Source organism: Giraffa tippelskirchi, chromosome 2 (assembly GCF_054371585.1).
Source record: "Giraffa tippelskirchi isolate mGirTip1 chromosome 2, T2T-mGirTip1v1.2.pri, whole genome shotgun sequence".
Classification (NCBI taxonomy): Eukaryota; Metazoa; Chordata; class Mammalia; order Artiodactyla; family Giraffidae; genus Giraffa; species Giraffa tippelskirchi.
In genome coordinates, this window is record NC_137276.1 from 193,206,088 (window position 1) to 193,219,810 (window position 13,723).

At 35.5% G+C, this 13,723-nt stretch overlaps 1 protein-coding gene across 1 annotated transcript in view; it reads right to left on the reverse strand.

The window, feature by feature from the left end:
* Nucleotides 1-13,723, reverse strand: part of LOC145539114 (uncharacterized) — a 541,345-nt gene that overhangs the window by 397,428 nt on the left and 130,194 nt on the right. Inside the window, exon 4 of the mRNA XM_081572606.1 lies at nucleotides 13,186-13,231. The gene's annotated coding sequence lies outside the window, so the exon portion shown is untranslated. The remainder of the gene's footprint in view (nucleotides 1-13,185; nucleotides 13,232-13,723) is intronic.

The following is a 13,723-nucleotide window of genomic DNA, read 5'->3' on the forward strand; positions in this document are numbered from 1 at the left end:
AATGTTGGGCTGGATGAAGCACAAGCTGGAATCAAGATTGCTGGGAGAAATATCAATAACCTCAGATATGTAGATGACACCACTCTTATGGCAGAAAGTGAAGAAGAACTACATAGCCTCTTGATGAAAGTGAAAGAGGAGAGTGAAAAAGTTGGTTTAAAAGTTAACATTCAGGAAACTAAGATCATGGCATCTGGTTCCATCACTTCATAGCAAATAGATGGGGAAACAATGGGAACAGTGACAGACTTTATTTTTTTCTGCTCCAATATCACGGCAGATGGTGACTGCAGCCGTGAAATTAAAAGACACTTGTTCCTTGGAAGGAAAGTTATGACCAACCTAAACAGCGTATTAAAAAGCAGAGATATTACTTTACCAAGAAAGATCTGTCTAGTCAAAGCTATGGTTTTTCCAGTAGTCATGTATAGATGTGGGAGTTGTATTACAAAGAAAGCTGAGTGCCAAAGAATTGATGTTTTTGCACTGTGGTGTTGAAGAAAACTCTTGAGAGCCCCTTGGACTGCAAGGAGATCCAACCAGTCAATTCTAAAGGAAATCAGTCCTGAATATTCATTGGAAGGACTGATGCTGAAGCTCATTTCCAGTAATTTGGCCACCTGATGTGAAGAACTGACTCATTGGAAAAGACCCTGCTGCTGGGAAAGATTGAAGCTGGGAGCAGAAGGGGACGACAGAGGATGAGATGTTTAGATGCCATCACTGAATCGATGGACATGAGTTTGTGTAAACTCCGGGATTTTGTGATGGACAGGGAAACGTGTGCTGCAGTCCATGGGGTTGCAAGGAGTCAGACACGACTGAGGGACTGAACTGAACTGATGACAGAAGATGACAGTGATAAATGAGAAGATTTTAAAGGTCAATTTATGTAGCAATAGACCATTTCATGCAGCGTGTATAAAAACTCAAATAAATAAATTAAAAGATTACAGTATTTTATGATAAGAGCAAATGTAGGAATTATGTCTTCTTTCATCTTCTTCTAAAATTCTATATGAAATTAAAAAGGCTATGTCCAAACTAATCTGTTAAGGAAAAGTCTACCTTGATTCCTCAACATGAGTTTTGTCTCTTGACTTTTGTTTATTCCTGTGAAAGGAGGTGAGGGGAAAGGGGAAGCAGAGGCCAGGATGAAGGGAGCTATTTTAATGGGTAAAACAGGGCATGAGATCCGCAAGCATTTTAATGGTTAGGCAAAAAAGTGCTTTTCTTTTATTGGGAGAAGTAAACCAAACTAGAAATAATCAAGTATAGGGAAGCAGGATAAGTGAAGTTGACATGATGTGACAGTAGACCACAGAATGTTTGAACCTGAAGTCAGTCTATTCTTAGAAGTGCCTATAAGAAAGGCCTTATACGGAGTGAAGTAAGCCAGAAAGAAAAACACCAATACAGTATACTAATGCATATATATGGAATTTGATAGATGGCAATGATAACCCTATATGCAAGACAGAACAAGAGACACAGATGCATAGAACAGTCTTATGGACTCTGAGGGAGAAGGTGAGGGTGGGATGTTCTGAGAGAATAGCATCAAAACATGTATATTATCAAATGTGAAACAGAACACCATTCCAGGTTCGATGCATGGGACAGATGCTCAGGGCTGGGGCAATGGGATGGCCCAGGGGGATGGGATGGGGAGGGGGGTGGGGTGGGGTTCAGGATGGGGAACACATGTAAACCCAGGTCTGATTCATGTCAATGTATGGCAAAAACCACTATATTGTAAAGTAATTAGCCCCCAACTAAAATAAATAAATTTATTAAAAAAAAAAAAGAAAGGCCTGGATGCTGGCTTAAGGTGAGGGCGTGTCAAAGTACAGGGCCCTGAAAAAAAGGGGAATATATCCGAAGTTTTCATTTTTTTTAAACAGGCATTTTATTCCAATAGACCAGTGGGGACAAAAGAGTTCAGCTCGTCATGTCTGAAGCACAGCAGGAGGACCTGTGTCTGACCTCTTCATAGGTAACCTAGGGGGTATTCGTGAGTCAAATCTAAATCATATGGGGAAGAGTAGTTCCTTGCAGGAAGACCTCTTCATCATTGCTCTTTTCCAAGGGCACAGGGCTCAAGCCAAATTCAATTTTGTTACATCTATAATTCAAAATGTATAAAACTGCTGATTTAAAATCAAACTCACTATTTTCTTCCTATTAATCAATCTCCAAACTCAGTAACATTCTCCACCCAGTTGTTCAATCCAGAAATCTGTAAATTACCATTTGACTCCTCCTCCTACAAACAGCCTCTCCCTCTATACAGGATCTATCCTCCTACTTAGATACATTTCAAATTTGTAAATATCTTTCTATCTCAATATCCCCCCTCTTTCTAGGCTATTATCATTTCTCACCTGCATTGCTGTAGCAACCTTTAGTCTAGAGATTTCCCTCATTTTGTTCTCTCCAGTATAATCAGATTATCTTTTAAAATACAACTAAACCTCAGGCACTACTGTGTTGAAATCTTCCTTGTTGATATCTGATCTTCAGATACTGACCAAAACCTTTAACATAACTACATGAAACCTGGTCTTCTTAACCTTCACACCTTCTTCATTTCACTCTCCTCATCATTCTCCATATATTGGTCAAACACCTCAACAAGGTTTCCAGCTTCCTGTCACCTGGACTCTTTCTACCTTCTTCATTTCTTGCCATTACTCATCCCACCTTATAACCAGTGTGTCAACTCTACTGAACTTGTATCTGTACCCAGGCTTAGGTCCATTGATTTGCCTTTTCTCAGATAATTTACACAAAATAGTCTCTATCTGCAAATGCAAAACTTTTGCATTTTTCTATTCTTGATTATTTTTTATTATAATCATTTTATAACTTTGGGAGGATAAGTTGTGTCCATGCTGTGCACTACTTGGTATTTAGTATAGACTGAAAAATGCATTGTAGAAAGAAGAAGATTGTTAAAAGGGTATGCCTGATTAAGTATACAAAAAATATAAAATATCTACCTAGCTATCTTCAAATATTTACTCATGGCAGTTCTCAGTAGAAAATAATTGTTTTAAAATATCAACAATTTCATTGATGAAAAAAGAAATAAACTAGCTAGATTCTGCTGATGTCTCATATTCAGTTCAGTCCAGCCACTCAGTCATGTCCAATTTTTTGTAACCCCATGGACTGCAGCACGCCAGGCTTCCACACCTATCACCAACTCCCAGAGCTTGCTCAAACTCATGTCCATTGAGTCGGTGATGCCATCCAATCATCTCATCCTCTGTCGTCCCCTTCTCCTCCTGCCTTCAATCTTTCCCAGTATCAGGGTCTTTTCCAATGAGTCAGTTCTTCACATCTGGTTGCCAAAGTATTGGAGCTTCAGCATCAGTCCTTGTTGTTGTTGTTTAGTCATAAAGTCATGTCTGACTTTTTGTGACCCCCAGGGACTGTAGCCTGCCAGGCTCCTCTGTTCATTGGATATAGATGAATATAAATTCAAGGAGAAATAGAAATAATGAGTCAGCCCTTCTCATCAGGTGGCCAAAGTATTAGAGCTTCAGCTATCTCTCATAGTTATTTAATTTAGTATACTACACTCTACAATGAAAACATAATTTATGAACATGTATTTCAGCTGCATTATAATTAATGTTATTTTTGTAGACAAACCTGTATCTAATCATAAAATTATTTAACTCAGGATAAATAGATTCTATTGTACACCAAAGGCCAGCTATTTCCTCTTCATAGGCACTCAAATGAGAGATCAGAAGTCTTTAGGGAAATAATTTTTTGCATATAAAAAGGCATACAGTGTTTAAAAACTTGAAATAAAAAATGTATATAAATAACCATATGCAAAAATCTGATTATACATAAACATTCTTCAAAATGAATGAATCATTTAAAATGTTATTTCAGGTAATAATAGTTTATAAGCATATTTTTAAATTATATTTTTAAGAATAAGAAGACTTACACTAACATTATATCTCCCAAAATTGTAAATAGGAATAAATTTTGATTGGTTTATTCTTAGAAAATTATCTAATTATGAACAAAAGCTAACTTTATAGTTTTTTTTTCCTTTTAGATGTAAATATTTCTCCCATAATATACTAAACTGAGGTAATCTTGAGGTAATACTGTAAGAAGATGTGACCAATTAAAAGATTAATTGCTAAACAGAAAATAATTCCATTTTCCTGGTCTTATTTTTATTTCATTTTCCTGGTTTCACTTTGCCAGCAAAGGTCCATCTAGTCAAAGCTATGGTTTTTCCAGTACTCATGTATGGATGTGAGAGTTGGACTATAAAGAAAGTTGAGCACAGAATAATTGATGCTTTTGAACTGTGGTGTTGGAGAAGACTCTTGAGAGTCCCTTGGACTGCAAGGAGATCCAACCAGCCCATCCTAAAGGAAATCAGTCCTGAATATTCATTGGAAGGACTGATGCTGAAGCTGAAACTCCAACACTCTGGCCACCTTATGCGAAGAACTGACCCATTGGAAAAGACCCTGACACTGGGAAAGATTGAAGGCAGGAGGAGAAGGGGACGACAGAGGATGAGATGGTTGGGAGGCATCACCAACTTAATGGACATGAGTTTGACTAGGCTCCGGGAGTTGGTGATGGACAGGGAAGCCTGGCCTTCTGCAGTCCATAGGGTCGCAAAGAGTCAGATACGACTGAGCAACTGAACTGAACTGACTGGTCTCATTTTTATATGACTATTGAGTATATGAACATGACCAATTAAAACATAGATACTTTAAATTCAAGATAATAAGAGTTTCAGTAAAAATGTTGGCAATAATTATGTGAACTTTTGGTGTCCCTGATGGCTCAGTTGGTAAAGGAGCTGCCTGCAATGCAGGAGACCCCAGTTCGATTCCTGTGTTGGGAAGATTCACTAGGGAAGGGACAGGCTACCCAGTCTAGCATTCTTGGGCTTCCCTTGTGGCTCAGCTGGTAAAGAATCTGCCAACAATGTGGGTGACTTGGGTTCAATCCCTGGGTTGGGAAGATCCCCTGGAGAAGGTAAAGGCCACCCACTCCAGTATTCTGGCCTAGAGAATCGGATATGACTGAGCGACTCATTTTCTTTCATGTGAGCTTTTATAAAACTTCTTATGAGAATCAATTTATCCCATAGGAGATACAAAGGAGAATTTGTTAGAATGTATATGGGTGTAATTTTTTTTTCCAGATTGTGAGTAATCTTTTTTAAAGCCCTCATTGTGATATTTTGGTATTCCATGTTAATCTTTTAGCATCTCAGTTTCCTGGGGTCACTGTGGAAATATATAAACATGTACTAAAAAAGTATACATCTATATTTTTCTATTTCTTTGCTAGAGTTTATGGCACAGTGAAAGCAAAATTTAAGCAAAATGTCAAGAAGTCCTAATAATACCTGTAAACTGAAATTGGTTTATTTCCATTTATTTTTCCCTAAGCTATTGTAAGTCTTGCAGAATATCTTTTCAAAAGTCAAATGGGAAGATACATATCATTAGCTTGGGACTATATGCACAATAAGTTCAAACTCATTATGTTGGTCAATAAACATTTGTCAATTTCATGGTAAAATGTTAGTTGAATTTATGACAGTTTATGATATTAGTGCACATCCTTAAGTTCTTTGTACATTGTTTTCAAGAATCTTAAAAATAAGTTTGTTTACATAAGTTTCCTTTCTGCATCTTATTCTCTTTTAAATTGCAGTTGAATTGGTAGATGTTGTATTAGGTTTTTACTAACCAGATAACTTTTATAATACTAAATTATTACCATCAAAGTAATCAGAGAAATTAAACTGAATATATTATATTTTATCTTTATTTCTTCCTCCCTCAAGTAAAAATTTCTTTCTTTTAAAAACATATTTGCAATATTTTTACTTCAGCTGATCAAGATCAGCATCAACAATGCAAAGTTATATTGATAGTGTATACTCTGTGTGATGAGATGAGAAGAACACTTTACTTCTGTGATCTTCTGCCCTAAAACCCATAACCCACTCTAGTGATAAGCAAAACACAAAATAAAAGAAAAATTTCAACTGAGGGAAACTATACAAAATACCTGAACCGTATCCCTGACAAAGGCAATAAAACAAGGAAATTCTGAGATAATGTTATGGCCCAGAGAATTCTAAGGAGACATGGTTACAAAATGTTATATGACATCCTGGTTAAGATTCTGGAACAAAAGAAAGACATCTGGTAAAACTAAGAAAATCTGAATAAAGTGTGCCCTTTAGGTAATAATAGAATATCAATATTTGTTCAATAGTTGTAACACATTTCCCTTACCAATATAAAATGTAAATAATGAGAGAAACTGGATTCTAGTTTTTAATAAACTTTTGCAAGAAGAAAAATTATTTCTATTTTTCAGTTTCTATAAAATTTGATTGTTGCTTCTTGGCCTGAATACATACACAAGTTGTTGTTCAGTCGCTCAGTCTTGTCAGACTTTTTGTGACCCCAGGGCCAGGCTTCCCTGTCCATCACCAACTCCCGGAGCTTGCTCAAACTGATGTCCATTGAGTCAGTGATGCCATCGTCCTGCCATCCCCTTCTCCTCCTGCCTTCAATCTTTTCCAGCATCAGGGTCTATTCTAATGAGTCAGCTCCTCACATCAGATGGCCAAAGTACTGGAGTTTCAGCTTCAGCATCAGTCCTTCCAGTGAATATTCAGGACTGATTTCCTTTAGGATTGACTGGTTGGATCTCCTTGCTGTCCAAGGGACTCTCAAGAGTCTTCTCCAACACCACAGTTCAAAAGCATCAATTCTTCACTGTTCAGCTTTCTTTATGGTCCAACTCTCATATCCATGCCTGAGTACTGGAAAAACCATAGCTTTGACTAGATGGACTTTTGTTAGCAAAGTAATGTCTCTGCTTTTTAATATGCTGTCTAGGTTGGTCATAGCTTTTCTTCCAAGGAGCAAGCATCTTTTAATTTCATGGCTGCAGTCACCATCTGCAGTGATTTTGGAGCCCCCCCAAAATAAAATCTGTCAATGTTACCATTGTTTCCCAATCTATTTGCCATGAAGTGATAGGACTGGGTGACATGATCTTAGTTTTCTGAATGTTGAGTTTTAATCCAATACTGGAATAGGTTGCCATTTCATCCTCCAGAGGATCTTCCTGACCCAGAGATTGAACCTGGGTCTCCTGCATTGCAAGTGGATTCTTTACCAACTGAGCTACCAAGTAAGCCTTATCTAAAATTAGTTCGCCACAACTCTACTAAATTCTGAAACTATACTTTTTTTCCCTTATGGCAATTTTCACAAACCAAAATTTTATTTTATTTAATCACAGTTTTATCAAATGGCTCTAAAACAAAGCTCCATTACAGCTTGGCTTTCCCTGTTTGCTTCTTTCCCATTTTTATTCCTTTTTTTTTTTCCATTTCTCCCTTCCTCTCTCCTCCTTCCTCCCTCCTTTCCTTCCATCATCTTTTCCTGTTATCATTACTTTTTTCTTAATTACTTCTTCTTCTTTATTCCTTTTTTTTTTTTTAACATTTTCTTCTAGAAATTCATTAATCTCTCTCCAGCACTAAGGACATTACAAACACTATCGCATATTCTTGTTTACATACATCATATACTTAAATAAATCCATGATGATGAATCATTAAGTGAAATTAGTTTTAATATACATGACAGAAGTAATCTAATGATGATATAATTTTAAAAAACATATTATTATAGCTAACTCAACTCTTCAACAACTCCAGTCATTCCAAATTTTCAGGCAAAATAATCAAATCAAAGTGAATTTACACATGCAAATGTACAAAAATATGTATATGCCTATTAAAAGATTAATAAAATTGTAGTCAATTTTAAATTTTAAATCACACTTAGTTTTTAGAAGGAAATGTAGTTAATTCACTTTAGAGAGTTCAAGACGTAACTACTATAAGAAATCTCTAGCCAGGCTCATGCATCATTAACTGCTCTAAATCATTTTTGATCTTTTAAAAATAAATGCTCACTAAAGCATGTTGATAAGAAAAGGATAATTGGTTATGACATAAATTGTACAGAAAGCATTTGGAAGATAAATAGTACTTGTGTGCTTTGAAAATAAAATAATCATTTATGGTATAGCATTTAGAATATAATTTTCATGAGTAATTATCCCATTCTTTTTACCCTGACTCCAAAATCTCTGTACAAAATTAAAGAAAAAAGTGAAAAAAAACCTGATAGACCCTTAATTATTCTCCCAAGCATGAAAGGAGAAATAAAAAGCACTGCCAGAAATCATTAATTTTCCCTTTTTCATAGTAATAGCTATTGCATTTCCCTATCAACAGCATACAAATATATTAGAGACAATCCTGAATTTTGCTAGTTATAAATAAAAATGGACTTATTGATATAGGGGAGAAAGTCTAGCTAGACCAGTAACATTTTCAGAATGGAATTTGATAGCCTTTTTTGGTCATGTTCAAATACTTTATGTAGTTGAGGTAAACACATAAAAACATATTTCATGGAAAAATGTTCTATGCGTTTCCTGAAAATCATACTTACACAGAATGAAAGCTATCTAAATGCTTATGTTTCTTTTTATACTATATTAATCTATCTAAACATATATGTACTTTCCACCTGCTGAGAAGAACACTGTAGGCTCAAAGGAGCCAGTCAGATAGCACACACCTTTAGGAATACAACATGTTAGGGAAAGTTGTATGATAGGAAAACACACACACACACATACACACACAGCCTGGTTTAGGATGAGTTGAGGCTTTAGTATAAGGTGGTTGAGGAAAGCCTTTCATAAAGTGATAATTGAAGTGGGACAAAAATGAAGTGAGGAGGTGAATTTTGATTGATCTGGGAAAACCTTTCAAGCAAAAAACACCTCTCAAAAGTGTCAATTAGCTCATGATGTTTTTCTTAACATTTTCTTTAGCTTAATTTATTAGAATTTGTAGCAGTTTAATTCTAAATTTAGTGTCTATTCTCATTAAATTGGTTAATCAATTGAGATGTCTTAAATAAACTTTACTTAATTTAACACATAAGACCATCTGGACATTATGCTTTATGAGAGAGGGAGAAAGACTTGGTCATTGATTAAATATCATCATATTTTGCATTATTTTGCAGATATTTAGTTTCTAGCAGTACAGTCACATAACTGAACAGAGTCAAATATAATGAAGAATTTGATCATGAGAACAGCAGCTCTCTATTCCAACCCACCTCACCCCTATCCTCAGCACCATTCCTCAAATAGAGACATTTTAAATAATTTTAATTATAAGAATTATAATGCAATTTATAAATATTAATAATATAAAACTTCTGTTTCACTTCATCCCACCAACAATCATACAGTTATTTTGAAGCAAATATGAAAAACATTATTTTCCTTTAACTATTTTGCCTGTATCTCTGCAGATAAAAACTGAATTTTAAACAATTAAAATACCATCACACACAAATAATACTTTTAAAATATAATTAAATATTCAAGAAATTTTTCACAATTCTAAGTGTCCTCAACATTTTAAAAAATTATTCAAATTGGGATTCAAACCATGTTCATGCCTTGCAATTTGTTACTTTTGTCTCTTAACCTCTATTAAATCTTAGGTTTCCCACACACCCTTAACACAGACAGTGTCCTTTGTTTTATAACATTACTCTCTATCTAGATTTTATTGGTTGCCTCCTTGTGATTTTGTATCACTTACTAATATTTGACCTGCATACTTCAGCCTAAGGTGGTTAGGACCTTGTTACATCTGATTACAGAACAAGGTTTGACCAACATTTTCTATTAAGGGACAGATTGTGAGTATTTTTGGCCATAAGGTCTCTGCCAGTTCCACTCAGTTCTGCTATTGTTGTATGAAAGCAATCTCAGACAGCATGTAAATGAAAGATGGGGCTATTATCCAGAAAACTTTATTTGCAAAGGCAGAGGGCAGGTAGGATTTGACCCATGGACCATAGTTTGCTGACCCACGATTTATACAGACTTTTAATATGCAGGCAGCTAAAGCCAACTTTACACTAATGGTATGCTTATCAACAATATATTGGTAATTATTGAAGGAAAAAATTTAATATAATAATTCTTTATCTTTTAGTGTAGTATTAAATTATCATACAGTTTTTGATACATGTAGTTCATATATTCTTATACATGATTATATATGTTTGAATACAATATATATGTGTATATGTATACAAAACTATGTATATACAACATATCATTCAGTATATATTGAGTCTATTCAGTGAAAAATTGAATCTGTTATTTAGTAACAGTGGGTATCTGTTTTACGATATGACAGATTTTCTCACCTTTAGAACATGGAAAATTTTACACGTCAGAATCAGAGATAATAATATTTGCATGCCTGAGTGTTTCCCTGTATTTCTACAATAATGGAAGCCTTGGATCATAGAGTACTCTTGTTTTGAGAAACTGAGTCTCAGAGAAGTTTAATAATGGATCCAGATAACATAACTAGGTAATAAAATGATCCATCCTGGTAGCTGGTTCCAAGTGTAGTTTTTCCCATTTTATATTGCTAAGTTGTAGACCATATTTCTAATTGGAATCCTGTGTTTCAGATGTAGATACAGATCATTCTTCTGATTGGTCATATTGTTGAGCTAAAAATATTGAATTAGGCAGGGACTAAACCCACTGTTTAAAGAATCTGCCTGACAATGCAGGAGACACAGAAGACTGGCATTCAATCCCTGGGTCAGGAAGTTTCCCAGGAGGAGAAACTGACAACCCACTACAGTATTCTTGCCTGGAAAACCCAATGGACAGAGAAGCCTGATAGGCTACAGTCAATGGGGTCACAAAGAGTTGGACAAAGCTGAGCATGCACACAAACCCATTGCTTAGATATGAAGGTTCAGACATTTGTTTCGACGCTGATAGGGTATATCACTAAAGAGTCAGTGTCAAGTTCTTTGCTTAACTTCTAAAGGCACAAGCTATTCTTGAGGTCCAATACCAATTTTCTTTTTTTTAATGCTATGTGAGTCCATTTATTTGAAGTTAAAAAGAAGGCAAACCTTAGCTGCAAAAAAAAAGAAAAGAATCAATGATTGTCATTTTCTGGGATTGGGACAGAGACTGATTGCAAAGAAGTATAGGGGAATGCCTTGGGATGATGGAAATATTTACTTTCATTATGGTAGCAGTAGAAAGGACTGTTTACAGAATGCAATGACTGCTCACTTAAACTAATTTTATATGTTTACCTCAATAAAATTGATTTAAAATAGATTATTAGTAATAGTTCCATGCATATTTCATGGAGAAGGCAATGGCAACCCACTCCAGTGTTCTTGCCTGGAGAATCCTAGGGACTGGGGAGCCTCATCGGCTGCCGTCTATGGGGTCGCACAGAGTTGGACACGACTGAAGCGACTTAGCAGCAGTAGCAACATCCACATTTCAAAGCACAATTTTGATTAAAAAAATAAGTTAAATTCTCAATTCAAAAAAAATGTAAATTTTCTTATATTCCCCTTTTAAGTAAGATACATTTTTATTTTTGTATTCTTGTATATACTTCATTGATGACCCATAGTTTTCCCTCTGATAAATTTGACATATTTCTTGTTTAACTTCTTGGATATTCTGTGTTTGGTTGCTATTGTGAATAATCAATTTTTGAAAAACAATAGACTTCTTTTTTGAACGGTGTTAGATTTACAGAAAATGAGCAAAACACAAAGTGACTATACCTAGTTCCTTTCTCCTCCTTCATTTCCTCTGTTAGTAACATGTTGCATTAGTACAGTGCATTTGTTACAAAGGATGAGACAATATTAATATGCTATTCTTTTTTACAGCTTTAATTGAGATATGCTGCTGCTGCTAAGTCGCTTCAGTCGTGTCCGACTCTGTGCGACCCCATAGACGGCAGCCGACGAGGCTCTGCCGTCCCTGGGATTCTCCAGGCAAGAACACTGGAGTGGGTTGCCATTTCCTTCTCTAATGCATGAAAGTGAAAAGTGAAAGTGAAGTCGTTCAGTCATGTCTGACTCTTAGCGACCCCATGGACTGCAGCCTACCAGGCTCCTGGAGTGAGTCGCCAGTGCCTTCTCCTAATTGAGATATAATTGACATATAATGTATAAGATTAAAGTGTACAACATGATGATTTGCTTCATGTATATGTTGGGAAGTGATTACTGCATATTTTAGTTAACATATCCAGCACCTTACATAATGCCTTGCATATGTGTGTGTGCGTGTGTGTGTCTGTGAGTGTGTGTGGAGAACATTTAAGTTCTATTCTCTTACCAACTTAAAATCTGAACAGATCAATAAGGATTAAGGAAATTGAAACCATAATCAAAATCTTCCCAACAAAAGAAAAGCCTAAGATGAGTTGGTTTCACTAGTGCATTCTACCAAATATTTAAAGACAAATTAATGCCAATCCTTCTCAAATTCTTCCCAAAAATTTGAACAAAAGGAAATAATCCAAAACTTAATTTATGAGGCCATAATTATCCTGATACCATGGCCAGATAAGAGTACTACAGAAAAAAGAAAACTGTAAGTCAACATCCCTAAATGAATAGATGCAAAAGTCCCCAACAAAATAACAGCAAACCAAATTCAACAACACACTGAAAGAATTATAAGCCATGCTCAAGTGTGGGTATGTCCCTCAAATGCAAGGATGGTTCAAGATATGCATTAACACCGCATTAAAAAAAGGAAGGATAAAAATCACTGGACCATTTCAATAGATGCAGAAAAAGCATTTGAGAAAATTCAACATCTTTCATAAAAAATGTTATCAACAAATTAGGTACAGAACACAACTCAACATAATAAAGGCCATACATGATAAACCCACAGGTAAAATCATATGTAAGAATGAAAAGCTGAAAGATTTTCCTCTAAAATCAGAAACAAGACAAGAATGCCCACTCTCACCACTCTTACTCAACTTTGCACTGGAAGTCCTAACTATAGCAATTATGCAAGGAAAAAAAAAAGAAAGGAAATGCCAATTGAGTGTATTCAGGAAATTCAGAGAACACCAAGCAGTAAAAATGGCAAAAACAAACTACACCTGCACATATCATTTTCAAACTACGAAAAATAGAAGATTAAATAAATCCTGAAAAAAAGAAAATTAAAATATCACCTTACATTTTGAAGTTCAAAGATGAGAATTATTTCTGACTTCTCAGAAATCCTGCAAGCAAAAAGAGAGTGGAGTAAAATATTTAAAGTGTTGAGAGATAAAAACACCAACCTGTAACCAACCTATTACACCAGTTTTGTAACCTATGAAATTGTCCTTCAAATGTGAAGGAAAAGATTAAGACTTTCTTGAACAAACGAAAATTGAAAGCATTCGTTGGTAGTACGCCTGTCTTATAACAAATGTGAGGATGTGGAGAAAAGGGAACCCTCTTACACTGTTGGCGGGAATGAAAACTAGTACAGCCTCTATGGAGAATGGTGTGGAGATTTCTTAAAAAACTGGAAATAGAACTGCCATATGACCCAGCAATCCCACTACTGGGCATACACACCGAGGAAACCAGAATTGAAAGAGACACGTGTACCCCAATGTTCATCACAGCACTGTTTATAATAGCCAGGACATGGAAGCAACCTAGATGACCATCAGCAGACAAATGGATAAGAAAGCTGTGGTACATATGCACAATGGAATATTACT